The sequence below is a fragment of the Corvus brachyrhynchos genome, unplaced genomic scaffold, assembly GCF_000691975.1.
Source record: "Corvus brachyrhynchos isolate BGI_N302 unplaced genomic scaffold, ASM69197v1 scaffold72, whole genome shotgun sequence".
NCBI lineage: Eukaryota > Metazoa > Chordata > Aves > Passeriformes > Corvidae > Corvus > Corvus brachyrhynchos.
In genome coordinates this window covers 1,794,028-1,804,190 of record NW_008236763.1, presented here as the reverse complement: position 1 = coordinate 1,804,190, position 10,163 = coordinate 1,794,028, and the positions used below count along the sequence as shown (strand labels likewise).

Sequence of the window (10,163 nt, the reverse complement as noted above, 5' to 3'; positions counted from 1 at the left end):
GAGGCCCTGCTGACGTCGTGTTGGGCAAGAAGAATTTGTTTGAGAGCTCGGCATTTTCGGAGAGGAAGCCTCAGCCTTGGGTTCCTCCCGAAGCCGCCTCGGCGGGGAAGGTGTGGAGATGAGCTCAGAGATGGTTTCCTGTTCTTTGCGCTCGGTTCATTGTTCATTTTCCACATCCTCTCTGCACGACGCCACCGCCTCCACCCACCCGTGTCCTTGTCACAGGGGGACAGAGGGGACAGCGAGCAGCGCTGGGGACGGAGGTGTTTGCACAGGCAGCTCCAGGGAAAGCTGGCAGCTGGGAAACCAGGAGATAAAAGGGACTCCAGAGCCCTGGAAAGGGAGCAGGGGGAAGGGACGGAGGTGAGACGTGCCCTGGGTGCTGCCCCACCCCAAACCCTGTGGCCTCGGTGATAAAATCTCCCCCAGCCCAGCGTAAACAGCACATGGGGGCACAGCTGGGCACAAGCAAATTGCCCCTCGGTAATTCCCCTTTATCGGGGTGTGGCTGCCGAGCCAGGCCTTGCTCTTTCCCCTCTGGAAACTCCCAGGATAAACACGAGCTCCAGTCAAAACAGCCGCTCCCTCCCCCACACACCTGGGGACAGGTGAAGCCACCGCCGACTCCGCTGGGGATGGCACAAAATCCTCACACCCGCGGACAGGATCGCACGCAATCCTCTGGGTTTGGAGCCCCAAATTTCGGGTCAGAGCCACAGGGATCCCTCCCAGGAGCAGCTCCCTGTTTGGATTTCAGCGTTTCCAAGGCTTTGGCAGAGGAATTCGGGGCCAACGTGGGCTCAGAATGGAGAAAACGGAGCCTGGGAGATGCCACGTCCTGTCCCAAGCCACAAAACACAGGCAGGACACGGCACCGGTGGGATAAGAGGCCAAATTCTTCCCATCTCCCTGAATTTTTCAGGCCAAACTTCCCTCCCTCCTCCTCGAGTCTATCCACACCTTTCCTTCTAAGGCAGGCAGGCTGCAGGGATGGATTTAAGGATTTCCCCCTTCCCTGCTGACACGCAGCTACGAAAAAGGGATTTTGCTTTTCTTAGAAACGAGAAGTTTATACAAAAAAAACCCCAAAACCTCTTTGGCTGAAACCACAAGACAGGAATTTTTGATATTTTTTTTTTTTTAAAGACACTGAGAATGTGACCGGGCTGCCAAAGTGCAGCTCAACCAGGCTGGGAGGAGCTGCCAAGGCAGCACATTGCCTGAAATCTGCGTTTTTTTGCTTGTTTCTTTGCTCGGGGAGCACCAAGAGAGGGGAACGTGTGGTGCAGCTCCATGGTAACCCCAATCACCAGCACAAAAACAAGGCCAAGAGCACCAAAGCCTCCGTGGCTGGAGCAGCTGGGAAGGGAATTTCCTGAGCCTGGTCAGAGCTGCCTGCAGCCTCGGCTGGGCTTGAATGTGGTTTTTAAAAGGCTGTGAAAAGCAGTTTATTCTGCCCATTTTGGAGGGGGAGACGGTCACAGGTTAAAGGGATTTTTATTGAGCAGCTCAGGCCTGAGCTGCCGCCACAGGCCTGTGCTGTGCTGCAGGGTTTTGTGGGATGCATGGTGTCCGGATGGGATTTTTCTGGGATGTTCTGTGCTTTCCCACAAGGCTGAAGGGATCAAATCAGTCCCAGGTGCTGATAAGAAGAAGAGAAGGCTCCAGACTGCAGATTTGGGCCAGTTCATGGCAAACTGACCCATCCAGGGCTGATTCCAGACCTCATTCCCTCCACAGGCTCCCAGACGGATCCACCTTCCCCTCCTCTCCCTGCTCACCAGCCCCTTCTTCCTCCACAGCCTGGATTAATCTGACTTAATAAATCTGAATAATCTGAGTTATCTGAATAATAAAGCTCTGCCCAGTCCAACCCCTCTGCCCAAGCCTCCAAATCCATGGTGGACTTTTGTCCTGGGGGGACAGCGTGGGAGGGAAGGGACACTGGGAGAAGGTCCTGGGGGTTCTTCTCAGGCTACACCCACAAAATATGAAAGAGGCCTCGGCTTCCCAGGGCCCAGCCGGGCTCCCAGGCCCTGCAAGCAGCAATTAGGGCACAAAGGAGGCCCAGATAAAGCCGGGCAACACCCAGGCCGGGCTTAAATCCGGGTGGTGCTTCTTCCCAAGCTGATCCTTGCTTGGGGAGATCCCTCCTGGGTGGTACAGGGGGACTCTGTGGGATGGCTCCGGGCTGTTCCCAAGAAGTCCTCGCCCTTCCCTGGCAAAGGGGGAGGGTTGGGTTTGTTGGAGTGATGCATGGGCAGGGTGAACCACATGGGTTCGCCCTCCAGAGCTTTGGAAAACTCCTTGGAAAAATCCGCAGCTCCACCACGTTCGCCCAAATCTGCTCCGCAGGGAATTCCGAGAGCTGGATGAGCACCGGAGCAAGGACGGGCTGAGCATCACCCTCCAAGTGTTTCTGTCTCTCTTGAAGGCTCCGAGGAGGAAGCAAATGTGCTTTTGGCCCCAAAATCCCACAGAAAAGTTCTGTCACTCCAGAAAATCCGGGAGGCCGGAGCAGGAACGGGGCCTGGGAGCTGGAGCTGGGTGTGAGCGGCCAGGGAGGGAGTTGTGGAGTTGTTAAAGAAGGGGCCATCTCCTCACAGATCTGGGGTTGGATCACACGCAGTCCTCTGGGTTTGGAGCCCAAATTTCAGGTCAGAGCCACAGGGATCCCTCCCAGGAGCCGCTCCCTGTTCGGATTTCAGTGTTTCCAAGGCTTTGGCAGAGGCTCCGGGGGCATTTTTTCCACTCAGGAAATTCAGGGAGTCGTGATTTTTATCAGTGTGCAGCTGGGGAGGGAGGTGGGGCCGGATTCCTGAGCCGCTTTCGGGTCAGGCCTTGGGGCCTGTTCCAGGTTTGGATCCATCGCTCAACTTCTGCTCTGAGCTTGAGTCTCGCTCCATGAAAACCCAAAAGGCCGTGTGGGAGCGGGGTGGGAATGAACCAGGAACACCTAAACCTGCTGGAGCTAAACAGAACCTTGATATCCTGGGAACAGCTTTGATATCCTGGGAAGAGCCTCAATATCCTGGGAAAGGCCTCGATATCCCGGGAACAGCCTCGATATCCCGGGAACAGCTTTGATATCATGGGAAGAGCCTCAATATCCTGGGAACGGCCTCGATATCCTGGGAATGGCCTCGAGCCTCAATATCCTGGGAAAGGCCTCGATATCCCAGGGACAGCTTTGATATCCTGGGAAAGGCCTCAATATCCTGGAAACGGCCTCGATATCCTGGGAACGGCCTCGATATCCTGGGAATAGCTTCAATATCTTGGGAACGGCCTCGATATCCCGGGAATAGCCTCGATATCCTGGGAATGGCCTTGATATCCCGGGAATAGCCTCGATATCCTGGGAACAGCCTCGATATCCTGGGAACAGCCTTGATATCCTGGGAATAGCCTCAATATTCTGGGAATAGCTTCGATATCCTGGGAACGGCCTCGATATCCTGGGAATAGCTTCAATATCTTGGGAACGGCCTCGATATCCCGGGAATAGCCTCGATATCCTGGGAACAGCTTTGATATCCTGGAAAAGGCCTCGATATCCTGGGAACGGCCTTGATATCCTGGGAATAGCCTCAGTATTCTGGGAATAGCTTCGATATCCTGGGAAAGGCCTCGATATCCCGGGAATAGCCTCAATATCCTGGGAATAGCCTCAATATCCTGGGAACAGCCTCAATATCCTGGGAATAGCCTCCTCCAGGGATGTGCTGGCCAAAAACCTGGACACTACCAGGACAGAGGTGACCCTGAGGGACCATCCCAGGATGCTTCATCCACCAAAATTTCCTGGGAGTGATCATCCCCCACCATCAGCTCACGCAATAATTGACATTTTGGGGAGCCTAGTTGTCCCCCAGTTGTCCCCCAGTTGTCCCCCAGTTGTCCCCCAGCTACCAGGAATGGCAGGGACAGTCCCATTCCAGCTCTGTCCCTGTCTCCCAAAGCCTGGGATCTCCTGGCACCTCTGGAATTTGAGCAGGAAACAAACGAGGTGGCTCAGGCAGGCCAAGGACAACTGGAGATCCAGAGCATGGGCAGAGGAAAAGCTGTGAGGAGGAAATGTGGGAAAACTTGGAGGGGTGGGATTCTCCCGAGGGGAAAAGCTCCCTGGGTGTCAGAAAAACGACTCACACGGATCCCTGTTGGACACAGCAGCCCCTGGAGTCAGAGCAGGACCCTCCAGAGGCTCTGGCAGCCAGGATTTACAGCCACATTCCTTAGGAAACAAAGGGAGGTTTGGAAAACCAGCGCCCAACAAGAAATCGCTGTTCCCTGGGCTGAGGGAATTGCACTCTGGAAAAACCTTCCCCCAGCAGGGCAGGGGACGGGGGCGGAGGCGGCGATGGAGCCCCTCTGTCCCAGCAGGATGGGTCCTGCTGCTTCCCTCCGTTCCAGCCCCATCCTGCTCACCCTGAATTCCCGGGAAACCTGCAGTGTCTGTGACCCAGCTCCCCCCCAAAAATCAGCCTGAAAATTAGGGAATTACTTGTCCCCGTTTCCCAGGAGGTGAACTGAGTCCCAGGGGAGGAGCCAGGGGTTGGAGTGAGATATTCTCCCAAAATTCAGATTCCCAACCACCAGCTCACGCATTCCCAGTAAATCCAGAGCCCCTGGGTCTGCTCCCCCTGGGCAGGTTCGGGCCTGGATGTGGAATCTCGGATAATCCATGATTTGGGAAGTCACTGTTTGGGGTTAAACTGCAGCGTCTTGGACCAGCAGCATTTGGGAAACCTGGATCTCAGCACTGGGGATACTGTGGCGGGATAAACCAGGAATTACAGCTCCCATGGACAGGATAAACCAGGAATTACAGCTCCCAGCACAGGATTTTGGGGATATCCATCCAGGTTTTCCACCCTGTGGAGCCTCAAAAGCCACCTGGATCCTTGCTGCCCATCCCAAGGCGTGCAGCCAGGCTGAAATCCCTTATCCCAATGCCATTCCTCCCGTTTCCCTTGGAAAACTCGCTCCACGGGGCTGATCCAGCTCCGTGGCTGCTAAAACTCAGCGATCCTCGGTTTCCTGAGGCACTTGGAGGTTCACTTCCTACTCTGGAAGCACCTGGGGATTTGAGAAGCTGGAAAAGTGCATTTCCAAAGGAGGAGAAGGCGTTGGGAATGTGAGGCAAGGCCTGGAAAGAGGCTGAGCCTGGGAAGGCCAAACCTTGCACAAGAGGGGAAGGGAGGGGGAAAATCCATTTTCCTTGGAGCAGCAAACCGTGGGAAAAACACATCCCAGGCTTTTTTTTTCCCTGTGGTCCTTCCAGAGGGGCCGTTCCCAGCCGGGATCAGGGACATTTGGGATGGGAATGGCCTGGTGGAGCAGGGAAAAATCCCCCAGGATTGCTCCGAGGCTCTCCCTTCCCTCCTGTGCCCGCAGCCCTTCCCGAGATTAACCCGCTCCGGATCCCTCAGGGCCGTGCCCTTGGAACCTGCGGAGGCTGGAAGAGTAAACAGACCTTAAAAGGGTCTCAAATTCCAGCTTTTCCACTCCCTCCTCCTCCTCCTCCTCAGGAGAACTGAGCCCAGCAGCTCTCGCAGGGCTCAAGGCAACAGTGAAAGGCCTCTGGAGCAGAAAAAATCCAGCTAAAAATAACCCCCACCCCCTCTCCCTGCCGGATCCAGAGCCCAGGAGGGTTTTCCTTGGCCCCTGGCCACGTTTGTCAGCCATAAATGGGGATTTTCCCCCCCCTTTTTCCAGCAAGGCCGCCTTGTGCTCCAAGGGCTCTGCTCCAGCATCAGGAATTCCAGCTCCGAGCTCCTCAAACGTTGCCCCGTTTGAGGCTTTTCTTGCCCGCCCTCCCCGTGAGGGGTGAGGCTTTAATTTAATAATTTAAGGGATGGTTATGGCTGAGGAAAAAGCTGGGAATGGGAACTGGTCCTGCTGATCCGCAGGAGTCAGCTGAGGGAAGCAGGGAATGAGGAATAACCCCGAAGTTCCCTTTGGGCTGGTGGTGTTTCAGGGTGGGGAGAGGGTAAAGAAAAAGCCCCGGGATTTTAGGGATTTTAGAAGCTGTTAAATTCCCTGATTTTTCCCTGTGGATACCTGGATGGGGAGCAGATGGAGTTGCTCAGAATTTCCTCACCCCAGAGCTGGGTCCCCTTTTTTTCCCCCTGCTCCAAGCCCAGCCAGAGCAAAACCATTGGGATTTTAAGGATTTTTAGAAGCCATTAAATCCCTGATTTTTCCCTGTGGATACCTGGATGGGGAGCAGAGGGAACAGGTGATTCTCAGAATTTCCTCACACCAGAATTTCCAGAATTTCATCTCCTTCTGCTCCTCCTGCTCCAAGCACAGCCAGAGTAAAACCACTGGGATTTTAAGGATTTTTAGAAGCCATTAAATCCCTGATTTTTCCCTGTGGATACCTGGATGGGGAGCAGAGGGAGATGCTCAGGATTTCCTCACCCCGGAGCTGGGTCCCCTTTTTTTCCCCCTGCTCCAAGCACAGCCAGGAGGGCTTTTCCTCCCTCCTGATGCAATTTTTCCCAACCCACCCTCGGGATTTTGCCCTTCCCGGTGCTCAGGTGACTCCGGATCAGGTGCTGACGACCAGAGAGGGGCTCAGATTTCTCTGGATGAGGCCAGAGCCGGATTTGGAGCTGGGATGAGGATCTGAGTGGCCCCAGGAAGGTCGCAGAGGTCACTCCTCAGGCAGGGAAGGGATAAAATTCCTTGGAGGAACCTGGAAAAGGCTGGGAAAAAGCAGGGAGCTGCCTTTTGTCTGCCAAGAGCAGGATCTAAGGGAGGGATCTGCACAACCGGGCAGATCCTCCCACTGCAAACCAAACACTTCAAGGAGGTTTTTCCCATTTTTTGGGGTTTTTTGGGGGAGGTTTCTTGGAGCCAGGCTGGAATTTCTCATCCAAAGCGAGGGAGGGAGGACAAAATGAGCCTCACATTGTGCCCTGGGGGGTGACAGCTCCAAGGCCATCCCTTTTCCGTTGTCTCCCACCTGAACCGGGATCGCTCCCACCCGGAGCCTCAGGTTTCATTTGCTTCAGAGCTGAAACAAGAGACAAAATTCCCTTTTTTTTTTTAACAAGAAGGAAGGGAGAAATCGAAATTTTTCTTCTCCAGCCCTATCCCAGCAGCAGCAGCACACAACCACGTCCACTTCAAAGGTGTCACCTGAGCCCAGCTCGAGCAGGAAAATCATCAGCAGGGCCACCTTGGGCTCCCTAAATGCCCCTGGAGATGCTAAAAATTGCCCCCAATTACTCTGTGGGCTGCTAAAATTCACCATAATTGCCTTAATTACCCCTAATGACACTCGGGCTCTGACCACATCTGGCCCAATGTGAGAAGCTCCTGCTGGACCAACTCCTGCTCCTCCCCTGCCCAGCAGGTTCCCAGCTCCCAGATAAGATGAAAGCCCTGGGTGTGATCCTCACTTTTGGATCTCTGCAGGTTGGGATAAAGGGATTTTCCAGGCAGGCAGCATCTCCCAGTGTCACTGTGCCCCAGCTGGGGCTGTCCCAGGTGAGCCAACTCCTCCTCGTGGCTCTGTAATCTGATTTTTTCCCCCACGGAGTTCTTTCTTTCCCACTGATTCCTTTCTTTGTCATGGATTTGGGGTTTTCCCAGGAGCTGAGGAGGAGTCAGGTGAGGATTTTACTTCAGCCTGCCTGAAAGGTTTGTTGTAAACTGCTCAGATTTCCAAATATTTCTGCATTTGTGTCAGATTTGTTTGGGATAACGCGCCACTGTCAGTGTGCTCTGATTTTATCCCCCTTTTTATTTCCATCCCCCTTTTTATTTCTATCCCCCTTTTTATTTCTATCCCCCCTTTTTTTATCCTTCCTTTTTAATCCCCCTTTATTTTTAATCCCACTTTTTTGTCCCCCTCTTTTTTATTCCCCTTTTTTTATTCCCCTTTTTTAATCCCCTGTTCTTTTTTACCCCCCTTTTTTTACACCCCTTTTTATCCTCTTTTTCTATCCCCGCTTTTTATCCCCCTCTATTTTTTATCCCCCTCTATTTTTTATCCCCCTCTATTTTTTATCCCCTTCTATTTTTATTCCCCCTTTATTTTTATTCCCCTTTATTTTTATCCCCCTTTTTTTCTATCCTGCTTACTTTTTTATTCCCCTTTATTTCCCCTTTTTTTAATCCCCCTTCATTTTTTATCCCCCCTTTTTTTTTTACTCCTCCTTTTTTTTAATCCCCTCCTTTTTTATCCCCCTTTCCCAGGCATTTGAAATCTCCAATTCTCCTTCCCTCCTCCACCTCTTTTCCTCCTAAAACCCCCTAAAAGTGCCCCAGTTCTGCCTCAGGACACAAAACTCCCAAATTCTACAGGAGCCAAAGGATCCTTCCCCATTTCCAAAGGGGCCACAGCTGCCTTGGAGAGGCTGGAATGGGGGCAAAAAGCAAATTTAAAAGCGACTCTGGCGAAGAATTCCACCCAAATTAACTCTCGGCAGCGAAACACTTCCCAAAGAGAAAGGAAAATATTGTGCTGAGCAGAGGGAAAAAAAGAGGCGGCTCTGGCACGCCTGGAGTGTTTATCCCTGGAGCTCTGAGTGCTGAATTACTGACAGAGCCCAGCTGTTCCCGAATCCCGAATCCCACAGCCTCTGCTCCCAAAAAAGGGCCGCGCTTCCCTCGCGCTGCCTGACGTGGCCCCACGGACGTCAGAGGAGCAGCAGGAAGCTGCCAGGGCCCGCTCCAAAACAAGTGACGTGGAGCCAAACCCTGCCACCGAGGGCTCCGGAGCACAGCCACGCTTCCAAAGATGGAGATCCCGCCGAGATTCCGGCACTGGGAGAGCCTCTGGAGCCCCGGGAATGCCGGGGGTTCTGCAAAACAACACCCATGTGTGCCTGTGCATTCAATATTCCAGGGTGGGAAAGGGGGGATAGGGAAAACAAGGGGCTGAATGCAGCCTGGAAGTGAGGAAGGAGTGGGGGAGAGATCCCATGCCAGGTGTCTGGGACTTTCCTGGCAGATAATGGGAATTGTGGGTGGGAAAACAGGGCCTGTTCCATGTCCCCGTTATGGGTGGGACCACGGGGAGTTCGCTGCCCTGTGGGTGAAATAAAGGAGCAGGAAACAGAAGGGAAGCCCCTTCCCTGAGTGTGATCCATGAGGGAAAATGTTGGCTGATCCAAGAAATTATTATACAAAAATTTCCACTCCCACTTCCTCCTCTCCCCTACAAACCCTTGGAGCCTCCCTGGATGCTCCAGGAGAGGCCCAGCAGTGAAAACCAGGAATTACAGACAAAACCCAGGGCAATTCCCTCTCCCCGGCTTCCCCACTCCCACAACCCCTGATCCCAGCTGGATTCACACCCCGATCCCGCTGCTCCCAGCACAGCCCGCAGTGCCGGGGTAATTGGCAGCTTCTTTGAGGAATTTTGCTTTTATTCCTTTCAAGTCCTCGGCCTGCCGGGGTTTTCTCTCCTGGCTGCAATATTCCAGAGGGTTTTTTTTGCTGACTCTGCTCCAGGTGACACCAGGAATCCCAGACAGGGCTGGGTTGGAAGGGACTCAAAGGTCCTGGCACAGGAAGCTCCTGTATCCATGAGGAACGGCTCTTCCAAAAGAGCCTTTGGATCCTTTCCAGATCCTTCTCCAGCTCCATTCTCCCCAAAGTCTTGAGGAGCCCAACACTGAGCACAGCTGTGGAATTTCATGGCCCCATAAACTCCTCACACCCTCAAAAGCCATAATCCCCAACCCTCCCCCTGGAAATATTCCCAATTTCTGGCTTCATTCCTTAATTTTCATTCAGATTTTTAGGCTCTCCCCCCTCTGCTGACCTCACCACTGGGGAGGGAACGGGATATTCCATCCCAAATAAACCTTGAGTGGGGAAAAAAGGGATGGGAGATAAACCCCATCCCGCAAGATTCGGAAGGGAAATTTGCTGTTTCCAAACAAGGCCGAGCGGCTGCTGCAGCGTGGGGACGGAGATAACGCCCCAGCCCAGAATTAAGGTCACATTAAACCCCGCTCAGGAAAGCTGAACTGGGGGCTCAGCCTGACTCCAGAGCTATTTTAAGCCCGAGCAGGTTGAAGGGCACCAGCTCCAGCAGGGAATGTTTTATTTAAAGGCTATTTGGTTGCTCAGGCAGAGCCCAAAATGTCATTAAATGATTCCAAATCCTTTCTTTCAACGCAGCAGGCATTTGTGGATGG

At 53.4% G+C, this 10,163-nt stretch overlaps 1 protein-coding gene across 1 annotated transcript in view; it reads right to left on the bottom strand.

Annotated features, from left to right (window-relative positions):
* The window catches only part of LOC108444930, a 6,579-nt gene extending 4,673 nt beyond the window's left edge, over positions 1 to 1,906 (bottom strand). Inside the window, exon 1 of the mRNA XM_017727242.1 lies at positions 599 to 1,906. The gene's annotated coding sequence lies outside the window, so the exon portion shown is untranslated. The remainder of the gene's footprint in view (positions 1 to 598) is intronic.
* Between the last annotated feature and the right edge of the window lie 8,257 nt (positions 1,907 to 10,163).